This window comes from Zootoca vivipara, chromosome 4 (assembly GCF_963506605.1).
Source record: "Zootoca vivipara chromosome 4, rZooViv1.1, whole genome shotgun sequence".
In the NCBI taxonomy this organism is placed as follows: Eukaryota; Metazoa; Chordata; class Lepidosauria; order Squamata; family Lacertidae; genus Zootoca; species Zootoca vivipara.
This window is the reverse complement of record NC_083279.1, coordinates 27,697,811-27,712,772: the sequence shown is the minus strand read 5'-3', so window position 1 is coordinate 27,712,772 and position 14,962 is coordinate 27,697,811.

Below are 14,962 nucleotides of genomic sequence, written 5' to 3'. Positions count from 1 at the left end.
TCCCATACCCAGAACTAGTCACACTAGAATTAGCCCTCAAAGGCAGGAGGGTTGCTTTTTTCAATGTCACCTTTCCTCAACCCTTTCATCAGGGATGGCTCATCCCATTTTGCCGCTTGAGGCAACATGGGAAGCGCCATTCTGCCCGGCCGCCATCGCCTCTACAGGAGAAGCGTTGCAAATATTGGCACCGATTTCAGATGAGATTGTGCTGATTTCTGGTGAGGTCGCGCTGAAATCACACGGGATTTCTTTTCTTGTGTGATTTTGGCGACATTCTTGATGACAATGGAGGCAGCACACTTAATGACTGCGCTGGTTCTGCCCAAAGTAATCTGTTTGTCTCAGTGAACTGTCCTGCCCCACAGTGTGGAGAGATAATATCAGGGCAGAGAAAAATGAATACTTCTTCACACAGAATATAACTAAACCCAGACCCTCTTGCTACCACAAGATGTAGCAATGCCCATCACCTGGACAGGTTTAAAAGGGGATTAGACAAAACTGTTTGATCACTTTGAGACTAGATTCTTCTTTTCCATTTCTGTTGTTTGTGCATAGCGTCCTGTTCTCTCCAACCTTAGCCCTGAACCACACTTTTGAGACTAAGGATTTGTTTAGATATAATAGTGGCCTGACCCACATCTGAAAATGCAGACCAGGGCTGGTGGCAAAAGGGATAGAAATACTTCTGATTGTAGGATTGCGTCCCGGTGTACAAGATCTGGTTCAAATGTGTGGTCTGCCCCGCCCAGGCTCAGAATAATCCTTGCTGTCTTGTTTCCTTTTCCTCCCCTCTCTAGTTTTGAACCAGAAGGGAGTTGTTTACCGACGGATTCAACACCGAGAGTCTATTTCTGCTGGATTTGATTAAAAAACACACACACACAATTAAAGTGTTGTACAGGAGGGTTAGGCCAAATTGGCCGGCATCCTGGAACACACTCCAAGTGAAACCTGGAGGAATATACTGTACACGTAAAAAGAATTGTCCTCTGGGAATCCACCCCTCTTCCATTAACCTGATATTTTGCTCATCCTATTAGGAGATTTCTCTGAGGAGTGAAAATACTAGATTGCCTCATTAAGACTCATCATTTACAAGTTGTTGACAAAGCCTGGCATTTATCCTGTTGTCATAATAAATGTGAGAAAATGACCATTTGGCAAATAAATAAATAAACAATCCTCCCGTGCAACAGTAAATCACATAATTCAACCGTATTCAGGTCTGGAGAGACAAGGTGTTACTATCTCTAGGCGGCTCTATTATGTTGTAAATTATAGACTGCAAGAACAAAATATGTTATAAAAGAAAATAATCTAATCTTTTCTCTTAAAAAAGAAAAAGAAACCCCAGTAAGTCTTGATTTATTTTGCCATTTGGACAGTTTTCTATCTGAGGCCGAAGCCCTGTATTCATTCATCTGGGAATGAGCCCCATTGAACCCATGTGCCATGACACAAAGAGGATTGCACTGTGAATGTCTGAAATATTAACCTGAATAATTTATTCCCAGATCAGTTACTAGGGAGAACATACGCTTAGCCTCCTTTTCAGAAGGAATCTACTAGATGGGAGAGGAATTTGGTTCAGTTCGTCTTTTAATGCGAAACCTCCCTAATTTGCAGCACTCTGACCAAATAATGTGTGGAAAGAGGGTATGTTAGGGGGCAAGCATGCACAAAGATGCTTAGATTAGTCAAATTTTCTTTGTTATTTTAATCAAAATTAGTTTGCTAATGAGAAACATTATATTGGGGAAATTTGATGGGGAAAATTCACAGTAAAATGCCGGCGAATTTTCATGACAACCTTTGAAATGAAAATGAAAATCTCAGACCAAGGCAGAATTGTGAAGAACTGAACTTAAAACTAGAAAATTTTGAAACGGAGAGAATGAAACAGAAGATCCATCCATCCCTTTCCCCATTTGTCCATGTCATTTACCAATGACTTAGGCTGCATACATGGGACTCGGTAAGCTCTGTTAAACACAGAAGGACTTCTGATGAAGCATGCATATAATTGCGGTGTGTGTAACCCTGAGTTACAGCCTGGCAAATGTTAAAGAGGAATCTGGCTTCACTGTGCTTCTCAGGAAATCCTCTCCTTCTTCTTGCAAAGCATAGCTGGCAGGTATTGGTGTGAGCTTCCTGAGTACCTTCCACCATACCAGCATAAAATGATACTGTACTGATATGTAAAGGCTGTTTTTGCAAATGTCCTTCTATAGAGTAACAAATATGTGATCTAGCAGGTCTACAAAACCTCTAAAGGAACAGAAGGCCCTTTTTACTAGACGGTCTTTGAGCCAATCAACTTGACAAACGGGCAGAAAATGTGTCATTGTCATTGTTTTATTTTGCTTCAAGAAACCCAGGACCGTGCATGTCATTGGGTTTTTCATCCCCATGTCCATTTTCTACTCCACCACCATTGCTCCGGCCTGCTCTGCGGTGAAAGGAGAATCGGTTAGTTTTTCCACCATTGCTTGGGGAGGGGGGGGGAGAGAGATAGCAGGAAAGGGACATTAACACTGTATATAGCTTCCCTCTCATTTGTCATCACAACAACTCTGTATGGTAGGTTAGGCTAGGAGATGGTGACTGGCGAAGATCACCAAGAGAGCTTTACAGCTGAGGGAGGATTTGAACCTGTGTCCCTAGCCCTAGTCCAAACAATCTGTGTCACTGATTTTCTGATTCCGCCCTGATTTCTCTTTGCCGGCAGAGGGAACAACTTAGAGAGAAAAAATGTTGGATAAGTATTTCCTTTCCGTTTCTTGTGGATCCCCTTGTGGATGACAGGCACTTGTTTTTATTTCTGTTAATTGCAGATTTCCTGCGCGACATTTCTCAAGATGAGATGAAGATGTGCTGAGAGCCTGGTGTCAGATGTACATTTGGCTGGCTGTGTTTGTTCAACTCTGGAGCCACCCGCAGAATCTGGCAGAACGCAGGAATTCACACCCGGTTTAAGGTAGATTTATTGACTACTGAATGCAGTACAACAAATAAGAAACAGAAGGGGCAAGTGACAACTGCAAACCGTACATCAAAAGGCATAAAGATGCAGTTTCTCCTTCTCTTGTTCTATTTCTGTCATGAAGCTGAGGGAATAGCTCAGTCAGTAGAACATGGGACTCTTAATCTCAAGGTCCCATCTTGGGTGAAAAATTCCTGCATTGCAGGGGGTCCGACTAAACCGTCCTTGTGGTCCCTTTCAACTCTACAGTTCTATGATTCTATAACAACCTCTGTCTAAGGCACACTTCTGAACAAGGAAGAGAAACAAGAAAACCCTCCTGAAAGGATGTAGGCTGGTTGAAAATCACCATGGGCTGAAGTATGTATCATACCTGCCAAGTCTCTCGCGGAGAAATCCGGGATCAGCAGCCGCGCGACACCGGATGCAACTTCCGGTGTTGCTTTGCTCATCTATGGGCACCAAAAATGGCCTGCGCTAGCGCCGGAAGTCGCATCTACGCATGTCCAGAAGTGCGTAGACGCAACTTCCGGTGTCGCTTTGCCCATCTATGGGCACCGAAAATAGCCGGCGCCGGAAGTCGTGTCTATGCATGTCTGGAAGTGCGTAGACGCAACTTCTGGTGCCGGCGCCGGCCATTTTCAGTGCCCATCGATGGGCAAAGCGACACCGGAAGTTGCATCTACGCACTTCCAGACATGCGTAGACGCGACTTCCACCGCCGGCCATTTTCTGGTGCCCATAGATGGGCAAAGTGGCACCAGAAAAATGGCCACCAACAGGAGCCAAAATAAGGGAGATTAACGGGAGAGGAGCTAAAACGGGAGACCGCCGGAAACGGTAAGGAAAAACGGGGGTTTCCCAGGAAATACGGGGTACTTGGCAGCTATGGTATGTATTTATGGTAGGGCCAGCACAGGATATTTTACTGTGTGAAGTGAAGGACAAAATGGCACCCACTCCTTTCATATACAGAAGCTGACAGACCAATCTTCTAACACTGGTGATTGGACAGTGTTCTCCTGGGGTTAGCAGTCTTACTTTAGTGGTGCAGGGCAGGCTGTGTAGCCCACACAGCTCCAACACATCACCACTATTTGTCGTCGTCCCCCAAACTGCCTCACCCCCCAGCACCCATCTGGTAGGGACAGCCCTGGCAGAGGTGGATTAAGGGCAGAGCAACTGATTCCGCCACACTGTGACCCAAGCCTGAGGGTGCCACAACTATGGCATAGTGAATTGAGCAGAACAGAAGGTAAATGGCAAGGTGAGGGGCACCAAATGTTGGCCTTGAATGGGGCACTGCTGAAATTTGAAAGTCCAAAGCCCTGGGATTAGCAGGTGGAGGCCCAAGCACAAAATCTGACACTTAAGAAGTAGATTCAGCACCCTCCCCAGTTGCCGGCACAGAAGAAAGAAGTTAATGGAAGGGGAGTTTAGAGGTTGTGGCAATGAGGTGCAATGGCACTCTGCCAGGGCAGATAGATGGTTGTCAAATGTATTAGCATTCAATAAAGGCATCGGAAAATTCAGCTTAAGGCAGTTGACATCTCACACCCTGAAGATTCACTCTTTGCGAATTCTCTTTTCCTCCTAACTGGCAGCAGATGTTCCGAGGCATACCACTCTTGTTAATATTCTTTATTCCAAAGTACCCTGTTGTTGAAATAAGTTGCGCTCAACCCGGAAATCTTTTCTGAAATCACAAGTTCCTTCTGTAAACACCTATAAACCCAACAAAGAAAGTGCACACACGCACGCACACACACACATTGCTGAAATAACTGTTACAACAGCCAGCAAGAAGAATGAAAATAAAAAAAGAAAGTTAATCAACCATCTGGAGTTGCGTGAAGGTTGCTTTGCAGAAGTTGAGCATAATTTCCTCCCCTTATTGGGTTACCAGCATGTTAAATAGGAACAAAAATCCTGTGTGTGTGTGTTTTAGTTTTGTTTTTCTGTGCAACTTTTCTATTCTAATTAAAAGGGGAAATGGTTTACTGCCCATAGAGGAGAAATTTCCTTCATCCACAATAGGCTAGTTCTCTCAAATACTTTCACGCAGTAATGTATCTCAGTGATTATATGAAAACCACAGAACAATAATAATAAGAATCGGAGCAAATGTTAACTCTGGATGGGTGCAATTAGAGGCCACTTCTGCGAACGGAATTTCAGCTTGACTTGTTTTGTGGTTTAGGGTAGTCTCTATTAAATATAGAAAAAATCTAGTTAATTAATTAGACCTTAGTGTTAAATGAGTTTTTTAAGCCCGAGAGACAAGGGGAATGTGGGATTTGCAGGGCCCTGACAGTGCACAGTTAATGATGCTAAACCCAAAGTGAGTGTTAATGTAGGCTACAATATCTTAAGTGTCAGAAATACACTGGTAGATATGGATGCGAATCAAATGCTAGAGATTAATGAGAAGTAATAAAAGGTTAATTCACCATTGATCTGGAGATTGTTCTTATTTGCTTGGGCTTTGTGGCATTGCTCTTCTAGACATTCCTGTTTTCTGTACACTGTCATTAAGAAATCTGATGAAAAAAACTTCACTTACAGGTACTTAAACTGTTCTGCCCTGCCAGTCCTTAGGGTGAAGGGCGGGTTAATAATAATAGTAATCATCATCATCAAAGTGATCAATTTTGGAGACTCAAAACAATACTTTTAAATTTTCTTTTAACATTTGAATTTTTAGGGTTTTGTAACTTGAATATAAACATCCCCTGTAGCCTTCAAAGAGAATGTTTGGCTTCTCCCCTTTTCACCTTTTTCTGAGAGCACCCCTTTGTGAAATGATGCCAAACTGTTTGGCAGCAGGAGTTTTGGAGAGAGAGGAGAGGGGAGGTTGGAGCAACCGGTCCTTATTTGGTCACATGTAGTTGAGCATTTGAGGAAATGTGGGTGCGTACCTGAATGATACTAATTCAGGTGCTGACCCAGCTAGTCATGCATAAGTATGACTAGAGCTGACTTATAGCAAAAGCCTTCCTGTTACCGTTTGGACTCTTGATAGACCTTTACTGGTATCCGATGGGCCTTGCAATGTGAGGCTGTCTAGAATACTGCCAGCCTGCAGAGTACACAGTCTTGTAATTCTTAACATATAATGGCTACTTTCAAGCACAGCACATTAATGAAGCATGGACTGGAATGAAACCTTGTCCAAAGTTGATTAATAATAATAATAATAATAGTTCTCCGCCCATCTGACTAGGTTGCCCCAGCCACTCTGGGTGGCATCCAACAAATATAAAAAGATAATAAAACATCTAACACTAAAAACTTCCCTATACAGGACTGCCTTCAGTTGGCTTCTAAAAGTTGTGTATTTTGATGAGAAGGTGTTCCACAGGGTGGGCACCATTACCAAGAAGGCCCTGTGCCTGGTTCTCTGTAACTTCACTTCTTGCAGTGAGGAAACCGCCAGAAGGCCCTTGGAGCTGGACCTCAGTGTTCGGGCTGAACGACAGGGGTGGAGATGCTCCTTCAGGTATACAGAGCCAAGGCCGTTTAGAGCTTTACAGGTCAGCAGCAATGCTTTGAATTTTGTTCATAAACGTACTGGGAGCCAGTGAAGATCCTTTAGGACTGGTGTTAAATGGTTTCAGCAGCCGCTCCCAGTCACCAGCAATGGCGTAGATGTACGCATCTCCCTAGGGAGGTAGTTTCAAGGTTGTGGGGCTGACACAGCAAAGGCCCTTCCTCTGGTTTTAAATAAATAAAAGAGCGCTCATCTAGGCCCCATGACATTGTGGGATGTGTCTGTTGCCATTGCCAATAGGCATGTACTGTATATCACTAGTCACAAGCATCACCTTCCTATTCACAATCACTCCATTGCACGGAATGTGAGTGATTTTAATCCCCCGAAAGGTATGTAGAAGTCCTCTAATGAATTGCTATCCTTCGCAGAAAATGTGAATAATTTGGATAGTGGGGAAGGAGCGCTGTGCATTTATGGGATATTATAGACATCACTGACAGCCAGTTAGAAAGTTCTACTTGTGTCATTTCATAATACAGAAGAAAGACTATTTCAACACTCCTGGCATCAAAGAACGTGTGTCACAGAGATTTGCACAGAAATGGGTTGATTAATTTTTAATGGATTAGGCCATAAAAAAAGTTTCCTTATGGAAATTAGAGTGAGAATTGTGGCAATAACCAATGGGTTAATAAAGAGATTTCCAGAAAGCCGAATGTGTGGGACTGCTAAGTAACAGCAATCGGTTACAAAGGTCCATTATGTACGCTTTAAACCCCAGTTTATTTGCGTTTCTAGAAAGCATCCCCGTTAATATTCCCCTTTCCTTCCTCGGCGTCTTCATTCATAATTACCAAACTACAAATCAAGCAAAGAAACCAGTGAGTCGCAGCATTTATGAAAGGTTCTGGACAGTATAGTAAAGGGAAGCTACACAATTCACAGGGCTGTAGCCGATGTTACCTTTTTAAAGGTTCTCGTTGATTGAAAAGTGAAATAGCTACAATTCTATAGTAACTTAACTGAGAATAAACCTCATAGGACATAGTGAGCCCTACTTCTGAGATGATATCCGGCGCTAACACGTAGTAAGTACATTCTCCATATAATGTGGTGGAGAAGCAGCATAGCCTTCTGACCTGCAACATGGACATATTGTCATGGGAGAGGAAGACAGTCCATGCAGAGGCCTCAAGTGATGCCTGATGGTGTACATACATGTGTGAATCAGATGGAGGTTAAATGGAATTTCTCCTTAAAATGAATGGGGTAAATATATATATAAAGGTAAAGGGGCCCCTGACCATCAGGTCCAGTCGTGTCCGACTCTGGGGTTGCAGCGCTCATCTCGCTCTATAGGCCAAGGGAGCCGGCGTTTGTCCGCAGACAGCTTCCGGGTCATGTGGCCAGCATGACAAAGCTGCTTCTGGCAAACCAGAGCAGCGCACGGAAACGCCGTTTACCTTCCCGCCGGAGCGGTCCCTATTTATCTACTTGCACTTTGATGTGCTTTCGAACTGCTAGGTTGGCAGGATATATATATATACAGATGTCATAATCATAATCATGCTAAACAGAGACGCTGTATCCCTGAGTACTACGGTAGATGTTGGGGGAAGGGCATGTGAGGTAGCTATCTCCATCAAGAGGATTCTGATGAGTCATGGCTAGACACAAAGTGCTGAACTATATCGACCCCTTGCCCAATCCAGGCTGGATCATTTGAGAGCCAGTTGAGTGGAGTGTCATATTGGGATTGGAGAAACCCAATTTCAAATCAGCCATCAAACTCATTGGGTGATCTTGTGCCTGCCACCTTCTCTTTCTCTCAGCCTAACCTATTTCACGGGGTTATCGAGAGGAGAAGGAGGGATGCTACCTTGAATTCCTGAGAAAGAAGAAGCTACATAAATCAATAAGTAGTTCTTATGCTCTTAAGCACCCACAGACTTCAATCTTAATCAAATTCAACTGGCAATCCTCAGGATGCGCTAGCTTTAAAATAGTTTTGTGCTTTAAAATATTTACTCTCTGAGCCTAAAAACAACTTCTCTGTTAGTCTCCTGTCATATGGATCTGGGGTTTATTATACTACTCAAAGACAGCTTGGTGAATTTCTCATAATGTTGTTTCCGATGATCAAGGGAATGCCAGCAAGGAATCCAAGCTCATGCTAATTGATCTAACTGGTATGAATTTTCATGGTGTTTTCCCATTCCATGTGAAGATAGCTTCCTCCTTCAAGAGCTAAACACATAACAATGCAGAGCTAAAATGGAAATAAAATGTAGGTTAAATGTACACAGAAGCCTATAAACAAAACTAAGGGTAATAAATGTTAGGAAGCCATCAGTAAGGACATTTGCCACATCCCAACTGGCCTCATGCCAGCAGCCAGCTGGGTTGGACACACTGCTAAAGCTTGAAGATGTGCAGAAGGCTTGTCACAGTCCTATTCCCTAGATCCTCTCCTACTTTCCAATGAAAGAGGTGCTTGGTGGCAATGGACAAACCATGCCACAAGATGTAGCCTTATTAGCTACTAAGGGTTCTTAAATTGTGCCCAGGCAGGGACAGAGACAGTCAATAACGACACCGGGGTTGAATCCAGAGAAAGAATTTAATTCTTAAATATTTAAGAGACTCTTGGTGGTCAAGCTCCATGACAAGAGTAAGAAACACAAATTTGCAAACATTCTTATACACTGCTTGGGTTCCTTCCCCCTCCTCTGTAAATGTGCGTACGCAAGGGGGGTCACAAGTACATATAAGGAAGATCCGTGTCCGGTCCTGTGCATAAAAACACATAAACACATGCTGACTCATGCTGCCCCGGTAGCATCCTCATGCAGCCTTGAGTAAGACTATGCATCAAGGATAGCAGCTTCCAGCGTCAAGCTCATCCACTGACAAGCCCCTCTTTGTGTTCCAGACAAGGCCAGCTCTTAGCCTTGATAGAAAGCTGGGCATTCTGTCTGGCTTACATTACCCTTTGGCACACAGAGAGAGGCAAAGAAAAAAGCATTTTAAGCAAGACATCCCAGGGATATGGGGGGGGGGCTAAGCCATACAATCAGACTTCATACAATGCAAGCAATGCAAACTATAGGATCAGATCAGATCAGATCCAGCTCAATAATACAATTAGCAATTCTCTCTCCACAAAGAGAATTCGCCTCAGCTCTCTTCTCTCCCATTGGGCATATCATCTATGAGGAAATGGTTGACCACCATAGAGAGGCTGGTAGGGCAGTCTCGTCCTTTTCAGATTGGAAAGCAGGAAGTGAAAGGCAACTCTCTGGAACTCCTTTTGGTCTGTCCACCACCAATCTACTTTATGGGGGCAAAGGAAGAGAGGATGGGCAGCAGTAGAACAGCAGCGGCCAGTGGGGCACAGTGAGAAGCAAGAAATGGCCCACCATAGCAGGAAGGAGGCCCACTGACACCATTATTCCCAATGGCTTGTAAAATCTGAGGGAGCCCTGAAACCAAAGCAGGTGGCAGCTGACTCTGGCATACCAGAGAGACCTGAGGAAGGAAGAGGAGGAGGAGGAGGAGGAGGAGGAGGAGGAGGAGGAGGAGGAGGAAGAGGAGGAGGAGGAGGATTACTTATAACCCACCCATCTGACTGGGTTGTCCCAGCCACTCTGGGCAGCTTCCAACAGAATATAGAAGAACATAATGAAATATTAAACATTAAAAACTTCATGATACAGGGCTGCCTCCAGATGTCTTCTGAAAGTCATATAATTCTTTATCTCTTTGACATCTGATGGGAGGGTGTCCCACAATTTGGGAGCCACTGCTGAGGTTGTTTAATGCAGGGATGAGGGCCTGCAACTCTCCTGATGTTGTTGGACTGACTCCAGCTCCCATCAACCTCAGCCAGCATAACTAATGGTTGGGGATTATGGGAGCTGGAATCCAACAACATCTGGAGAACCACAGGTTCCCCATCCTTGACCTTCTGAGACTGGTTTGAGCAGTCACACAGCAACATTCATCCAGGAGGTGAAAGCTTATTGCTAACTCAACCGGACTGGACCAAGATCCTGTTTCACCATCTTCAGCAATAACCTTGACAGTTGTGCCGCTACAGCCAGCACACACTGCAGCCAACTTCCAGGTGTGCCTGTGATTTTATGGAGGTTGAAGACTTCCATACACAGACAAAGGGGAAACATATTAGTGCAGTGCAGCAGGATTGTGGTCTGTACCCATTCGTCACATAGTAAAATCAAGACTATGGAGGATATCAAATATGCTGAATGCAGATGAGATCAGCACTTGCAGCAACTGCTACTTTAGATTCAACTATCTTTGCTGCCAACAGTAAAATAATTTTTGATATGGCAAACTTGCCATTTTTTATTTCACAATTATTCTCTATAGTCAGCTGATGACTTCTGTTTAACGGTATTTCTAACCACAGGCGGGGGAAAGATTTATTTGACCTACCTATATGCCTTGAAATATGTATTTAGCACAGCTGTTCTTTTGTGTTCAAACTCATCACCAAACACCAGCTTAAATGTAACCCACCATTGATCTGCAGTAAGTGGAAACAAAATCTCTCCTTAATTAGTATCATCCAATCACTTTTTTACATTTCTACCGAACACACACTGTGAACTGTTTAATGGACTATTATTTAGAAAAGTGGAAAAGGGGCTCGGATGCACACACACACTGCTAGTGAAAATAAAAACTCACCGTGCCAATGAAAAATGTGTTGCAAAATAATGGGGGGAGAAAGATGTTTCGTTAAGATGGGCTTCGCTGGCATTTTACTGTATAGATGAACAGCGCTCCAATTACTGCCAACAATGGAGAAAGAGATAGAGAGATATAGATTCATTACTTTCAACATCCTTAACTGTCTACCACTGAATTCACTTATCTGCTCCCTTTTTTCTACAGGACCCGAGCAGGGAGGGGGGAAGAGGAATAAACAAAGAACTGAGTAGAGTGAATGTGTCACAAATTACCACAAACACACTGTGACTCAATGCACTTTTCATTTCTCTCCTCATTAACTGTGTCTTGCTCAAAATGAGAGACTGGGTCTAAACATAATCAAGTCCCACAGATAACAATTGACTTGACTGCTGGGGCAGTCATCACCTTCTAGCTACTGGGAAATAAATTTAGAAATAAAATGAGTTAAAATAAAATTCACTCTGCTCTCTTTTCTGTGCTCAGATAATTTGAAGGCCATCACGGCCTACAGAAACAATCCATCTCGCACTGAAAAGGAAGGCAGCCTGTGCCAGTACCAATAAGGCATGTCTTTAGTGTTATCAAGAGTAAGTATAATTACACAGTGGAAAGGCCATCAAAGTGTCTTGGGCTTCTGGTATTTTTTTTTCCTGAGGTCTTCATCAATACGGATGTCTGAATGAAAAGAAAAAGTGGGGGGCAGGGGGAGAAATATCCTCCAGTTGGTCTGAGTGACCTGCAATCTAGTAAAGCACATTATAATTTGAGAGCAGGAGAGAGATTCAATAAAGAGAGAGAGAGAGAGAAGTATCTACTATATCCTACTTTAAAACAGGAGGGATTAATTTTGAAAATCGTCGTGAATGTTCTTGTGGGGCTGCTTTTTCAACGCAGCAGTTTCTTGATGGAGCAGCCAAAGGGCTTGTTGGTGATGGCATTGGCACTAGCCATTTGATTCCTGCCCCCCCCCCCCCACTATACAACACACACACTTGGTGGCTCTAAATAGTGGCTCCCTTCTGCAAGACTGAAGTCAACCAGCTGGTAAACTAATAACCCAAACAAAGTTCCATTTCTTCCCGTGAAACCAAGGATATCCAAACTTACATGTCTGTTTTTTTTAAGTTACAGTGGTACCTCGAGTTACAAACGCCTCAAGTTACAAACGCTTCAGGTTACAAACTCCGCTAACCTGGAAGAGTGACCTCGAGTTGAGAACTTTGCCCCAGGAAGAGAACGGAAATCGTGTGCCAGCGGCGCAGCGGCAGCAAGAGGCCCCCATTAGCGAAAGCACGCCTCTAGTTAAGAACAGTTTCAGGTTAAGAACGGACCTCCGGAACTAATTAAGATCGTAACTAGAGGTACCACTGTACTGGCAATTAGTTCTTATTTAAGGTTTTGCAGCATCTTCCTCAAGAGCGCTGGCATTAATAGAATGCCTAGGTCTACTTCTACCACGAGTCCACCTCAAACAATGCCCAGTTCATTTGATACTAACAATTCTTGTCGTTAGAGGAACATGGCTGGAAATGTGTAACAGTGGAAGTAGTTTGCCCAGAATGTGGGCCAGTTAGGTTGCAACACAAAACACAGGAACAAGGAGGCATATAGCACTAAATGAGAGTTCTTGTCTATGCTATAAGTTACAAGAACTACCATAACTCTTCCCCTACCCTCATTGGGAATAATTTGTGGTCACTGCTGTAACCATACCTGCCAAGTTGCTGTCCGAGAAATAAGGGACCGGGCTGGAAGTAGCAGACCAGAAGTAGCGCTTCCGCGATTTTGGAACTGGGCGGAGCATGCTCAGAAGTGACTTTTGATGCTGCTTTGCCCAGTTCCAAAATGGCCACCATGCCAGAAGTCGCACTGCAGCCATTTTGGAACTGGGCAGAGCAGCATCAAAAGTCGCTTCTGAGCATGCTCTGCCCAGTTCCAAAATGGCCGCCACGCCAGAATAAACCGGGGAAAAACAAAAAAATCCGTTTTTCCAGCTAAGACAGCTGGGAAAACAGGGATTTCCCGGAGAATACGGGAGACTTGGCAGCTATGGCTGTAACTAATCTTCGTATTATCTAGGTGTATATTCCCTGTTTTAGCTAAGGTTCTTCAAGTAAGCAAGGGTTAGGATTACTAGGACCTATGGTTAAAAATTATGAACAAGAATTGTAGTTTTATAGACTGTGTAAAAACTCAAAAGTTATGCTTGCACATTAATATTTCCTGCAATGTAGTAATTTTCTTCGATAGGTTTTTGCTGAAATTTGTAGAAAGCATGATTTGCACAAGGCATGAATGTTGCCGTTCTGGCAATCTCAAATCGTGCCCTACAATTTCCTTACCAAAATCTGGCATTCTGTTGGTGTGAATCTTTTCCACATATGCCCTAAGCCAAGATGCCTCAGTGAGATGACATTTAACATAAGCAAACATGATTTTTGAGGGTGGTGATGGTGGTTAAACGACAGTCTCACAGTTTACTACCAAACTGTCTGCAGGTTTAATGCTAAAATCTCTTTATGTGTAGCATGTATTCCAGTTTTCCAGGGGAAGCATTGAAAAAGCATGCACACCATCCCTCTGGGACCAAAATGATGTTGAACAATAGAGAAGGCAGCGGTTTACTGGAGCATGCACGAATTTGGGAGAATTTCAATCTGGCCAATAGATTGCCTACAAACATGGATCCCTTGCTCGCATCCCAGAAAACAGAAAGTCAAGACAATTCTTCCAGTGAGCTTCAGACCTGACTTGTTCTTAGCTCTAGTCATCATAATACTTCACCAAAAGGAAGAGGATATTGCTGTTGTTGTTGTTTAAAATCTTTCCCCCTTTTTGTAAACCGCTTCGAGGCTGTTGTTGTTTCAGTCAAGCAGTGTAGAAATTTTATGAAATAAACAAACAAATAAATAACGTGAAAATAAATTCCATGTGGAAACTGAGTGTGCAGGAAGGGTTCCTGGAGAAATGAAAGAATGCAGGATGAAATAATGTGGCTTCCAAGGTATTGTTGCAAGTTTAAGCATTCAAAATGATTCTTGATGCTTTGAAGTCAAGGGCAATTAAGAACCGTGTGTGTGTGTGCGTGCGCTTTTAAAGGCAATATCCTAATTTCTACATTTAGTAATTGCAATTTCCAGCAGGAAAAAAGTGCTTATGTAGAGCAGTGACTTTTTAAACATTCTGTTAAAATAAAAAGAAACCCTCAACTTTCTAAACAATGCTAAGCTAATTGCATAAAGTTTGACTTTCCATCCCCTATGTTCTAAATCTGATACTACGGCTGCAATTCTGTACTCACTTGCCTGGGATAGAGTAAATCCAATTGACCTCCATGGGACTCGCTTTTGAGTGCACTAAAGTACATTTTGGTGCATTTTAAGTTGAGGTAAAACATCCGTTTTCAGCACATGTTCCAAATGTCTCTTATTTTCAAGGATACCCCTGACCTGAACCAATTTCCTTAAGTTTTCCCTGCTTTTAATTGTGCTTTTGTAGGTGCTCACCCCTGGGTGACTGCTACACAGTTTATTTGGGGACTATTGTACATTCATACTATATGAAGTCTCCTCAGGAAATCAAGTCACCAGCACTTTATTAATATAACCTATAACTCTTCTAACTGATCCTGCTGCCCATTTTAAGGTGATTTATTGCATCCAAGCTTTGCCAAGTGCCCATTGATTATGTTGTATGATTGGGATCAGCAGTTCTGGTTAGTCTAAATGCATACTCTTCATCTGTCCTTATACACCAGGGCA